Genomic DNA, 12,425 nt, shown 5'->3' with positions numbered 1-12,425 from the left:
AAAACTGTATAAATGACAGGCAGTAATAATACGAAAAAAAGTTATCATAGAGGCTGAGCAGGTTTTGGCTCAATACGTGAGAGAATAATGTGGATCCATCATTGAGACGTAGACGGACGCTAACGCGCTACATTACGCGTAAATATGCCGGTGGGAAGAGGCTTGAACAAGGTACAGGTATATCATCTCGTGAATATACTTTCATAGAATGAGAGAATTTCTTGATTATATAAAGTGTTTGTATCCACCATTATTTGTAAACAATTGTGACGTCACCAAAATCGATTTATATAAATATATGACGTCACAACAGTGAAGGCATATACCAATCGTAACTACTCGGCTATTTCCGTAACCGCTTACGGAAAAGGACGAGCGCGTGATCCGATTGGGCATATACATGTATGCTTCAGTGAAAGCATGGGTACTCTCTAGTGTTGAATATTTAGGGGAAAATATCAAAATATATTTACATTCATTCTGTTTTTTCTTGATATCATTTTGCCATTGAAATAAAAACAACTGGGACCGAGGAATTTTCAACTTTATTGAGTATGTCACAATGGAAAACTTGGAATAGCGATGCTTGTTTTTTATATGATAAATAACAAAAAATAGAAAAAGTAACTACAGTGTATAAGAAATTTTGTTTTAGTTTTTAGCGGAGATGCGTTGCAAATCTAGGCTTTTAAATTTGCGAAGGATGGGTGTCCAGTCGGGCGGGCGGCGTCCACAATTAGATTGTCCGGTTTCTAACTTTCATACTTTTTGGTGCATCTTTGTGAGACTTACATAACATGACCACATCCGAAAGAGGAAGGTTCCTATTTATTTTGAGGTCCAAAGGTCAACGTCACTTTGTCACCAAATCCCATAGATTTGAGCTGGTCCGGTCTCTAACTTTCATACTACTAGGGACATCTTTGTCAGACTTGCATATACATGTATTGATCACATCCAAAAGAGGAAGGTTCCTATTTATTTTGAGGTCAAAGGTCAAGGTCTCTTTTTCACCATATACCGTAGATTTGAGCTTGCCTCTAACTTTTATACATGTACTTGCTGGTGCATGTTTATCAGACTTCAAATCCTGATGACATTCAGATTCATGTTGCTTTGAAATCCAAAGGTCAAGGTCATTATTACACTAAATACCTATTGCGGCCATTCAAAGCTTCATAATTATAAACTATATTAAATACATGCATGTTTTTACTTCGTGAATGCAAGCGTGCATAATTTTTCAAACTGCAACTCGGTCATACGCATCTTTGATGTGTTTTAGCGATTTTTGAAAGTATAGCATGAGCCTCTTCACATATCGGCATATTTTTCATGGAGCAATATCTCTGTTCAGCTGAGGTATATCATCCCATACTCTCAAAAATCCTTAAACGTAACTGAGAAAGAAAGTGCGCATTTTCGCGGATGTTGCAGGATAGCTTCCGAGGTCGAGAATTGATGTATTGAAATATGAACACCTGTGTTTCTGTGGCGTAGGAAAGCGCATGGTAGCGCATCGATACTCGATATAAATTTCACGAACATCACTTGGTACTAAAATAGGTAGGAAATCGCCAACACATCATATTTACTGTTCAACAGGAAATTTTGGTGCGCTGAAGTTGTTGGTTCAGCGGATGGGGAAATTCGCCAAGAGTAAAAGCGCAAAAAATTATTCATTTAAATGATATATTCGTTAAGGCATCTAGGGTCTATCTTTTATTTAAAAAATGACGTCACAATATTTTGCAAGAACTCCAAAAAACAAATTTGCAGTATTAATTATGAGTTATGTATAGCTACAGCGCTTTGAAATTGAAGTAATTTTGACGTTTTAGCCCTGTATAAAATTTTCGTCTGGAGGACAATATATTAAACTGGTACCCTGCTGATTGATGGCTACACACAAACATAAGAGATGCGAAGTCAACAGGGTACCAGTTTAGGCAAATGAGAGCAGGGAATTATTTTGTAATTACTATCGTATCCAATGTGTTTGTAAACATTCTGAAGAACATTTTTGTGATTTTCTAGTTGTAATCTTTAATTTCGCCACCTTTTTGGAACATGCAAAATTTCACCAATATTTAGACCCTATGCCTTTAAAAGAAAATGGGCCAAAAAATAAAGCGCCAAGATTTCAAACTACTTTTTGCGAAAAATCAATATATACCTCTGATGGCGCCGATAAGATACTGTGTTTCATATCTTATGGCCTTATTTGTTCGCCATCTTTTTGCTCTGGGTTTGTTTTGATGATTTTTTATTTGTCATCTTATAGCGTAGCATTATTTAAGTTATTTTGTCTTCTTTGGGGGAAATCAGACTTTGAGTAATTTAGCTTTGCAGGTACTTTGATGTAGAATGTATTAGCCGATTTCCCCCAGAATCTTCCGTTGAAGATTTCTTTCGTCATTTGGTATTTAATAAATGACAATTTTTAAATCTCGATCACTCTTTTTGTTTTGTTCAGATTTTTAATGACAGCAAAAACGAGCTACGGCGAGCAGAGAGTTTGGGTAATAGAAGCTGATAAACATAAATTTACATTTGTCATAATGAGTGGGTTTCCACATAATTCATAACTATATTGTTCAATCGGAGCACCTTTTTTCTTCAGAGCAAACTGGTATTGCATTGAGATTTTACATCTGTTAAGTTTTGTAGTTTTGAAATCGATCGCTATAGTGAGACGAGGAAATCAGTAGTGTCCTGTCTGCTTTCGTTGTGACTATACAATCTGTTCAGCATTTTCCTGGATTTGTTCAATAATGACGTTGTTCTTGTAATCAGTTTTCCTGCAGTAATCTATTTGCCCTCGCGAAATAATGGTTTGCAATTTTCTGCTAAACATAAGCAGAGGGGTATCGTCATATAATAATCGGGATTGGAAATAATAAAAATAATTGAGTTTCCAATGTTCTCGCTCGCGAATTTTCAAGAGAGGCATGTATTAATATTGAGGGCTCATAATGCTTAAACTGACCCACCTTACTTTATATAGTATAAAATGAGTAAAAATTACTTGCATTCCTTAAATACATCTGAATAAACTGTTCAATAGTAAAATATTTAACTCTTATAGATTATAACTTGAGGAAAAAAAAACCTTCAACATCTGCTTGGCTCCAACATCATGGGGGTCATGCATACCAAGTATGTCGATCCTGGCTTTATCAGCAGCCTTTCCTTCATGATGACCTATGTAATTAGTATCTTAACCTTTGACCTTGATAAATAAAAGGACGCTTCCTTTCAGCGCAGGGAACATGTTTACTAGGATTGATTATCCCAGTCTCATTATTAGCACAATGATACATGCAGTACGCTGCTGCCTACACCCCACCACTACCATGAATTAAGAAGAAATTGGAGGTTTGGGGAGGTAAAATCAGTTGTAGGTCACTACCGCCTCCCACAAATAGGACCCCCACCCCTCTCTTTGAAAAACGATGCTTTGAACATTGGAAAGTTATGCTCCAAAATATTTGCTGTTATTTTGGCGCTAAACTTCTTTTAATGATTATATGAAATATATCATTAGTTTTCATTTATTCAAATACATTCTAAACTTTTGTAATTGAAGACAGGCATGAAATTGGGAATATTGTTTAGAAAATACGGAGAGTAAAATCTGTGAATTTTTCGCCTCACCGTTTTTCAGCTATATTGAATTTTTCTTTGCAATTACATGTACCAACACATGCCTGTATAGGTGTTTACACCAAAAAAGTGTACACCTTTGAACTTGACTAAGGAAAGATGTACACTTTGTGACCAATGTAGACAGATCAAAAGTACTCGCGGTCTTTCATAACATTTAGCGATACTCTCATATATGAAATGAGTACTGGCTCGGATCGGGGGATCTGGAACACGAATATTAAATCAACTAAAACCAATTAAATCGTCAGATAAAAGAATATTGCCTAAATTGTTTTTTCCACCTAGGTCAGAAGTCTGGGTGAAGCGCTTAGAAGAGCAGATCTAGAAATTAGGGTGGGGGTGGGGTGGAGGGGGTTATTTCCAGTAAAAGTTGCATTATATTTTGTGAGTTAATACTACACTAGTCCAGTAGGGAAAACATAGGAAGTGTATGTAGTAGCATACTGTATGCATTATGTGCATGCCTAGAAAAAATTCCCAAACTTCGATTTCTTAAATCGGGGAGCGGGGACTTCAATAAATGGATTCAATTCATAACTTCGACCTTACATTCTTACCATAAAACAAGTGGGGATGAGTTACTAAATACATAATCATGTGCATACGCATATACAATAGAAAATGGTGGTTGTTTCAAAAAAGGGGACAGGCCCCCTTTCCCCGATTCTACTTGAATATATATATGAGCTTAATTGATGAGCCAAACGCGTTGACACAATAATAAATATATCCAGTACACACAATTTTTGCTATTTATACAAGACGATTCCTGATGCAAATAAGATCAGAGAAAATCGAAACCATGCGCTAATGGGGTAGGGGTTCACTATGGTGTTGGGTTGGGGATATGACTACATGTATTGAAGGACGATCCCTCTGCTACCTTTACCTTTCGGAGCATCTTAGACAATTGTGAAGTCACATTCTCCGACGACTCCCCTCCCCCTCTTTTTAAAACGATACAAGGTGCCTGATAATTGCTCTGTTTTGCCTAGAGTATTTTGAATGATGGGAAGGGAGTCGATTTTCATCACGGGAGTTGTCAATGGGCAAAGTCCTCAGTTATATTGACCAGTTTTGACAATTTGTAAAGACTTATACGAACATTCTAGATTCCGAGTGATGACAAACATGTAACATATTTCTATTTCATTTAGAACACGAATTTGAAAGCCCTATGATCTAATTTCTTATTTAATGATACACGTAGCATCAGTTACGGATAACTGTGATTGTTACCCACATCTTTTTTTCTTTTTTTTTTTGGTTGCACAGCTGATTTCTTCATTTAGGGATTAAACTAATGCACAATGTCTCTGTGTTTTATTTCTATATCTAGTAACACATTAATTAAAACATGAAACACGGAAAAGCATTAATCCTTTATCAAATTTTTACGTGTCAGCGTCGTCCATCTTGGGATGACCGTATCTGCATTTAGGGACATCACAGTGACCCGGGTGATTATACAACCCGTTTATGATGATTGAATGTACATGTATCAAGTTTGATTATCCTAGCCTTATTCGTAGTGTTTCTGTTTTGTTCTTGACCTTGATATAAGACTTTTAAAAACAATAGGCTTCTTTCCCTCATCCTTTGAAGCATGTGCAAAAAGTTTGATGATCCCAGCCTGATTTAAATACTGGTTTATCTGGTCCTTAAGGTTATAACAGACTTGCAGACGCATTACGTCATGCCATAATACGACCTGTCTATGACAGGCGTATCAAAATCGAATGGCATTTCAATTCTTATACCAACAGACTAATCACACACACACGCACGCACACGCATGTACCCTTCTTACATACTCTTCAATAATAAGTATCGTACTGGTGAAACCGAAGGAGACTGTATAGGTTTCTTCGTCTATCTGTCTGTCCCACTTGTTTTCTCGCCCTTTTTTCCGTTATACTTTGATTGAGGAAGCTAACATTTAGAATGTGGTGTACTTGAAAAATAAATTATATTTTTGAATATGCATGAGGGTGTGAGCTGCTGCGCTTCACACCGGCGTACTTCATGAAGCGTGGTTACAAGCCCTTCATGAAAAATATACTGACGTGAAGCGTTACAGTTCGTACTCTCGTGTATTTTCAAAAGTGATTGATTGATTGAATATTGTTTAACGTCCCTCTCGAGAATCTTTCACTCATATGGAGACGTCACCATTGCCGGCGAAGGGCTGCAAAATTTAGGCCTATGCTCGGCGCTTATTGCCTTTGAGCAGGAAGGGATCTTTATCGTGCCACACCTGCTTTGACACGGGACCTCGGTTTTTGCGGTCTCATCCGAAGGACCGCCCCATTTAGTCGCCTCTTACGACAAGCAAGGGGTACCGAGGACGTATTCTAACCCGGATCCCCACGGGACTTCAAAAGTGAAGTTTATTTGTTATATTTGTATTTTACAAGTTATTTCTTATATTTGCATTTTACTTTCATTTCGGACGGAATTTTCAGCTGTTAAAATAGACATACTATATTTATCTGTATTTGGACGCACATTGTTTACAACTGCAGCGGATTTATGATGAAATAGCTACAGTGCATGTATCATTGCAATTCGTAGAGCTATCAAAGGCAAACACATTGGATATGTAAATATTGCTGTGTGTTTACAGATCAAGTTTAAGTTTTGTCGCAGTTATGATTTTTGCAAGATTAATTGGACCTTGTGCCGACCGTTTTTCCAGTATACTTTAACTTAGGAATCTGTGAGTAGAGTAGAAATGAAGTTTTACTCTTGTTACAGTTGACCTATTCTAACAAAAAATGTAAGATTGAATACAGTTTTTCAGTTTTTTGTATCCTATATTTGTTTACCATTTGATTTAGGAAGATTTGTAATTTACTAATATATATGTTCATAGATCGAGTTTAAGTTTCGTTACGGTGGACTGATTTTTACGAGATTTTTGTGACTTTATGTGGAATGTGGTTTTCTGGACCTTTTCTATTAAATGTTTTAACTTAGGAATCTGAATTTTCTTTATGTGATTATTGAATGAGCAGATACACATTAAGTTTCACTTTCGTTATAGTAGAAGTATTCAAACAAAAAATGTAAAACATAGTTTCATGGTTGAATGAATTAATTCTTGTACTCTGTCTAGTGCTGTGTATTCTTTATTTTTATACCAATGTGTGATCAAGTATGTCAAATCGCTACATCTATTTACAAAAGATTGAAATATAATATTTCCTGCTATTAGAAATCGTCCACTCGTCCAAATATACATGGTCTGCATATAATGACATCTCTCAAATGAATAGAGACGCAGATAGGTTGCATGTATTACTTTTCCAATGCTCTCAGAATCGTTGTCCAAATCCTGACTAGGTATAATGAAACAGATGATGAAAAAAGGTTTTAAACAATTGTTCAGCTTGATAGATATTTTATTCAATGCAGAAAAGGATTGGACAACAGGCCATTAACGTTCTCTCCATGACTGGATTGATTTATGGAAATATGTACAAAGCGATTAGCGAACTTTCGTGACCACAATACCTTCTGCTTCACTTATCAATGAAAATATACACTGTCTCATCTGTAAACATAAGCTCTGCAAGAGAAGTTTCTCCAGCAGAAAGCTGTCCGATAAAGGGTCTGCAAACAGAGTATTAATTATGAAATGTAAACAGTGAGAGAGACAATCAGAACACGATTCTTTTTTAGCTAATGGTTTTTATTCAATAGCCCCTGTGTTTGAATATTACAAAAAGATTATTATGCAACTAATTTTCTTGTAGCAAACAATGTTGTCTTTATTGTCATTAGGATTGTTCATTGTGATACACAAACTATTTGGGGATCAATATTTTACATAGGGATATGTAGGGAAGCATCTTTTTAAAAAATCATTTCAACAGAAATGTTCAGGGCCATGATTAGTTATATTGATATGCAAGGATCGTCAGGTATAGTTCAAATCTAGTTCGTTCAGTTTAGGGACCTTGGGGGGTAGGGTGGGTGTCTCAACAGGAGATCGAAATTTTACATCAAAATACACTGGAATTTAATTCAAACAAATTCCTTTCAAGTGTACCAACCCACACTAAATCATATGCGTATATACCCAAGTCGTGTGGATTCAGTTGCTTTTAATGCCCTCGCGAATATAGTCATAGGTATGCATATTTCTTATGAGAAGACCACTAACTGTATATGGTACCAAAGTTATTAACCTTGTGACCCTGAAGTTGGGCCTACTTTTAAGAAAGCATAACCTATTCAATACCTCCTAAGTTAGTTGGGCTTTTATGTTTTACATATATATTTGTTTTGGTAAGGTCTTGGTTTTCATCGAAAGCCGGATAGTCTCATATTTGAAAAAGTAAAAAAAAAAAAAAAAAATTAACTCGTTATAACGAGTTAGTATCTCGTAATAACGATTTAATATCTCGTTATAACGAGTTAATTATCTCGTTATAACGAGTTAGTATCTCGTTATAACGAGTTAATTAACTCGTTATAACGAGTTAGTATCTCGTTATAACGAGTTAGATATCTCGTTATAACGAGTTAGTATCTCGTTATAATAAGTTAAGTATCTCGTTATGATGAGTTAGTATCTCGTAATAACGAGTTAATTATCTCGTTATAACGAGTTAGTATCTCGTTATAACGAATTAATTATCTCGTTATAACGAGTTAGTTATCTCGTTATAACGAGTTAGTTATCTCGTTATAACGAGTTAAATATCTCGTTATAACGAGTTAAGTATCTCGTTATAACGAATTAGTATTTATGGAGGGCCTGTACTTTCCAAAATTTCGATAAACTGATTAGAAATTATTTGAATTGCATATGATTATTTCATAATGACTATTGTGCAAGATTTTATTTGTCGTAAAGATGACAAGAAAATGTTAGTTATTGCTTCAAACAAATCAACATGTGATGATTCAACGTCCTACCAACTGATATAATGAATTGAACTCATGTAGAAAAGGACGAATACTCGCTAAACCCCACCCCCACCCCCTCTGATTACAATATTGTGGGTGTGCTTTCACTTGCCCCCACCCCATCCCGGATTTTAAAGTTTGGATTTTCATTCTTTTTTATTTGATTTTGCTTGTCAAGAATTACATGTATAGACAATTGTGACGTCAACTTCTCAGAAGATTACCCCTACACTTCTCTCACTTTGAAAACAGTTCTACGTGCTTGAATTATCAATCCACCAATAAATAATAGAATCATTCATGGGTCAAATGCTGTCTGATGTGTTTCATACCGATTGTTAGGTTATTCTTGACGCGCGGATTCTGACTACGGATTACTCCGTTTACCTGATCAAGATATAGTGCTCTTAGCGGATGTTACCGGTCGGCAGGGGGTGCTTACTCCTCCTAGGCACCTGATCCCAACTCTGGTATATGCAGGGGTCCGTGTTTGCCCATTTTTAAAATTTGTATTCTTTATAGGAGTTATGAGATTGATCACTGTTCGTTATCTTCACCTTTTCATGAAGATAGAGCAAGTAGCAGGACATATCTGTCTTGCAAAGAAAATTAATACTACATGTACTTTAAATTCATGCTTTTAATAAACCCAAGCCTACAGCAGATTGGATTTATTTATGTTATATCACCATAAAAAGGTATAACCGATAAGTAATATATTTACTTACAAACATCGGTAAATTAATATACAGGGTACTGTGGTGATTTACTTTTACAGCATACACGCATTTTTACCAACATTTACAAAGTTGATATGTGTATTTTACTCTGAAAAATCTAGATTAAGAACACATTTTCAGATTCTCTTAATCGTTCTTTTTTATTTCTTTAAGTACATGTAATTATATTATTGCAACGACTTGTTTAAAAACTAATGTTAGATTTCAGGAACAATCTTGAGAAGGACCTACAAAGTTTCCATAATATATCTTGTTATTGCAAGTTCATTATCTCGTTATAACGAGTTAATCATCTCGTTATAACGAGTTAATTATCTCGTTATAACAAGACACTAACTCGTTATAACGAGTTGATTAACTCGTTATAACGAGATAATTAAATCGTTATAACGAGATACTAACTCGTTATAACGAGATACTAACTCGTTATAACGAGATAATTAAGTCGTTATAACGAGATAATTAACTCGTTATAACGAGATACTAACTCGTTATAACGAGTTAGATTTTTTTTTTACTTTTCAAAAATGAGCCTATCTGGCTTTCGTAGTTTTCACACAGGCACTTGAAGTATGAATATTACCACCCCCCCCCCCCTTTGATAATTTTTTTCTTTGTGACAATAATTTCTCTGAAATGTGTGCATTCCCCGTCTATCTCATCCCTCTTTCGATTTATGTAATCGTTTCACGCTTTTTGTAAGCTTTAGAGATTGGCCTAATACCGGTATAATAAAATGATTTTTATCACTACTGTGACGCGGGGCCTTTGTTTTTACGGTATCATCCGAAGACACCCCTCGCCATTTAGTCGCCTCCTACAACAAGCAAGGGGTATTGAGGAACTAATCTAACCCGGAGTCCCCCCTCCACCCCCAGACACATAATTTATCTTATTTTGTATTTTGATATTTCAGTTTTATTTACAATATGTACATGTAATGATGATATCGTAAATTATATATTAATTCAGTTATTTTAAATATTTTGCAATTTTCTTTGTTTTATTTAATAATTTCTTTTTAATTTAGTAATTTCTTTTCAATATTGGTTTACACTCATGGGCTTCCTTACATTACATTTTCTAAGCTACTGTACAATATTGCCTTAATTCATATGCTTAATGAATATTTAAATTTGATGTCTGACACAGGTGTTGCGCAAATGACAGTTGTGAGACACACTTGACTGTCATTAAATACGTGACAATATTTCGATCAGCAACGCAACCGTAGGACAGCAATCGTCTGCGGTTCGAGATCAATACATCTGTTTAAAAAAAACGTGGCGATGCACAGACAAGATGATTCTCTTCCACCCGTGTGTAGACCCGGATTTTTGGACTATGTAAGTTCAGCAGATAAGATAATTAATAGCATTGGTATAGGCCGTCAAGATTAATATAAATACTTGAAATATCTTTCAAAATATTTCATTTTGAGTTAAAAAAGATAATGATAATAATAATATAAAAAAACAAGATGTGTAAAGATCTTGTCAAAAGAAATGCTCATGTGCAATATGAAAGCACTAATATTTTACCATTTTAGAAACTATGACGAATGTCAAATTTTTAAAAGTAGTTCAAACTCCAAGGTCACAGGGCAAACATTTTGGTACCCAGGGAAAGGTCTTGTCACAAGAAATACTTATGTGAAATATCAAAGCCCTAGCACTTACTGTTCAAAAGTTATTAGCAATGTTAAAGTTTTCAAAAGGTAGGTCAAACTCCAAGGTCACAGGGCAAACATTTTGGTACCCAGGGAAAGGTCTTGTCACAAGGAATACTCATGTGAAATATCAAAGCTCTAGCACTTACTTTTCAAAAGTTATTAGCAAGGTTAAAGTTTTCAAAGAATAGGTCAAACTCCAAGGTCCATGGTCAACAATGTTGGTACCCACGGAAACGTCTTGTCACAAGGAATACTCATGTGAAATATCAAAGCTCTAAAGTTTTCAAAAGGTAGGTCAAACTCCAAGGTCAAGGTCACGGGGTAAAAAATGTTGGTACCCACGGAAAGAACTTGCCACAAGGAATACTCATGTGAAATATCAACGCTCTAGCACTTACTATTCAAGTTATTAGTAAGGTTAAAATTTTCAAAGAGTAGGTCAAACTCCAAGGTCAAGGTCACGGGGTCACAGGAAACATGGTTTTGCATTTAATATTTCGGATTGTATCGAATGGGATGGATTTATAGGTGGCCGTTTTCCAAATTTCAGTTCTCCAGATTCGAAAAATGTAGTCCTTTATGTGGAATAATTTGGATATATGCTAATAGCAATCTAATTAAAGTTAAATTTGTAAATCCGCTCCACTACGATACGCTTCGATACAAATCTAACAACTTCCCGTATGGAGTTAACTCAGCATGACCCAGGATATTGACCAATCAGAAATTTTCGGAACGCTCTCGCTCTATTGAAACTACATTTCTGAAGCATTCCGATAAATCTGAGTAAGCAAATCAACATAGCCTCTACCATAGTTTCCTCACCGAGCAGTTGATAGGGTAATGATTTACCGAATCCAGTCAGTAACACTGTCATGTAATCCTTACGATCAAGGAGACGTAGCTTTTGTTTAGCGAATCCTTAACCTTCGCAATGGGCACAGCCATTTGTAAATGCCGAACGATAATCATATAACACACACTTTCTCATTGGTCGACCCGTGACGTAATTGGTTAATTTTCATTGGTTAATATATTTCTGTAGCAGAGACATGTTTATGCGTCTGATGGTATTTGAACCCGGGTGTGGTAAGAAAAGCTGTTTGTAGATACGAGGGCGAGTCAATAAGTAATCAGCCCATCCTATTTCCGATTGACCGAGACGGTCACGATTTTCATGCTTTGTTTCAATACATGTTTTATACCTGGGTAAAAAATTGCACGCGTATCGAGTCATTCATTGATAAGATATGGCTAGTGATGCAAAGGCGTGCTTTTCATCTAAAGTTGAGTACCATGCTATAATTCGGTACTTGTATAAGATAACACAGGCGAGGAAATACACGGCGAGTTAGCCGAAGTTTATGGGTCTTCTGCACTATTTTATGTACAGGTTAAATTCTGGGTAGGGGAATTCAAACGCGGTA

The 12,425-nt window shown here is 35.7% G+C and overlaps 1 protein-coding gene across 4 annotated transcripts in view; it reads left to right on the top strand.

The window, feature by feature from the left end:
- LOC130046253 (glycine receptor subunit alpha-2-like) overlaps positions 1-12,425 on the top strand; it is a 57,337-nt gene that overhangs the window by 1,505 nt on the left and 43,407 nt on the right. The window lies entirely within an intron of this gene.

The sequence above is a fragment of the Ostrea edulis genome, chromosome 2 (assembly GCF_947568905.1).
Source record: "Ostrea edulis chromosome 2, xbOstEdul1.1, whole genome shotgun sequence".
In the NCBI taxonomy this organism is placed as follows: domain Eukaryota; kingdom Metazoa; phylum Mollusca; class Bivalvia; order Ostreida; family Ostreidae; genus Ostrea; species Ostrea edulis.
Note: the sequence above shows the minus strand (reverse complement) of the source record. Positions and strands in the feature narration are given on the sequence as shown.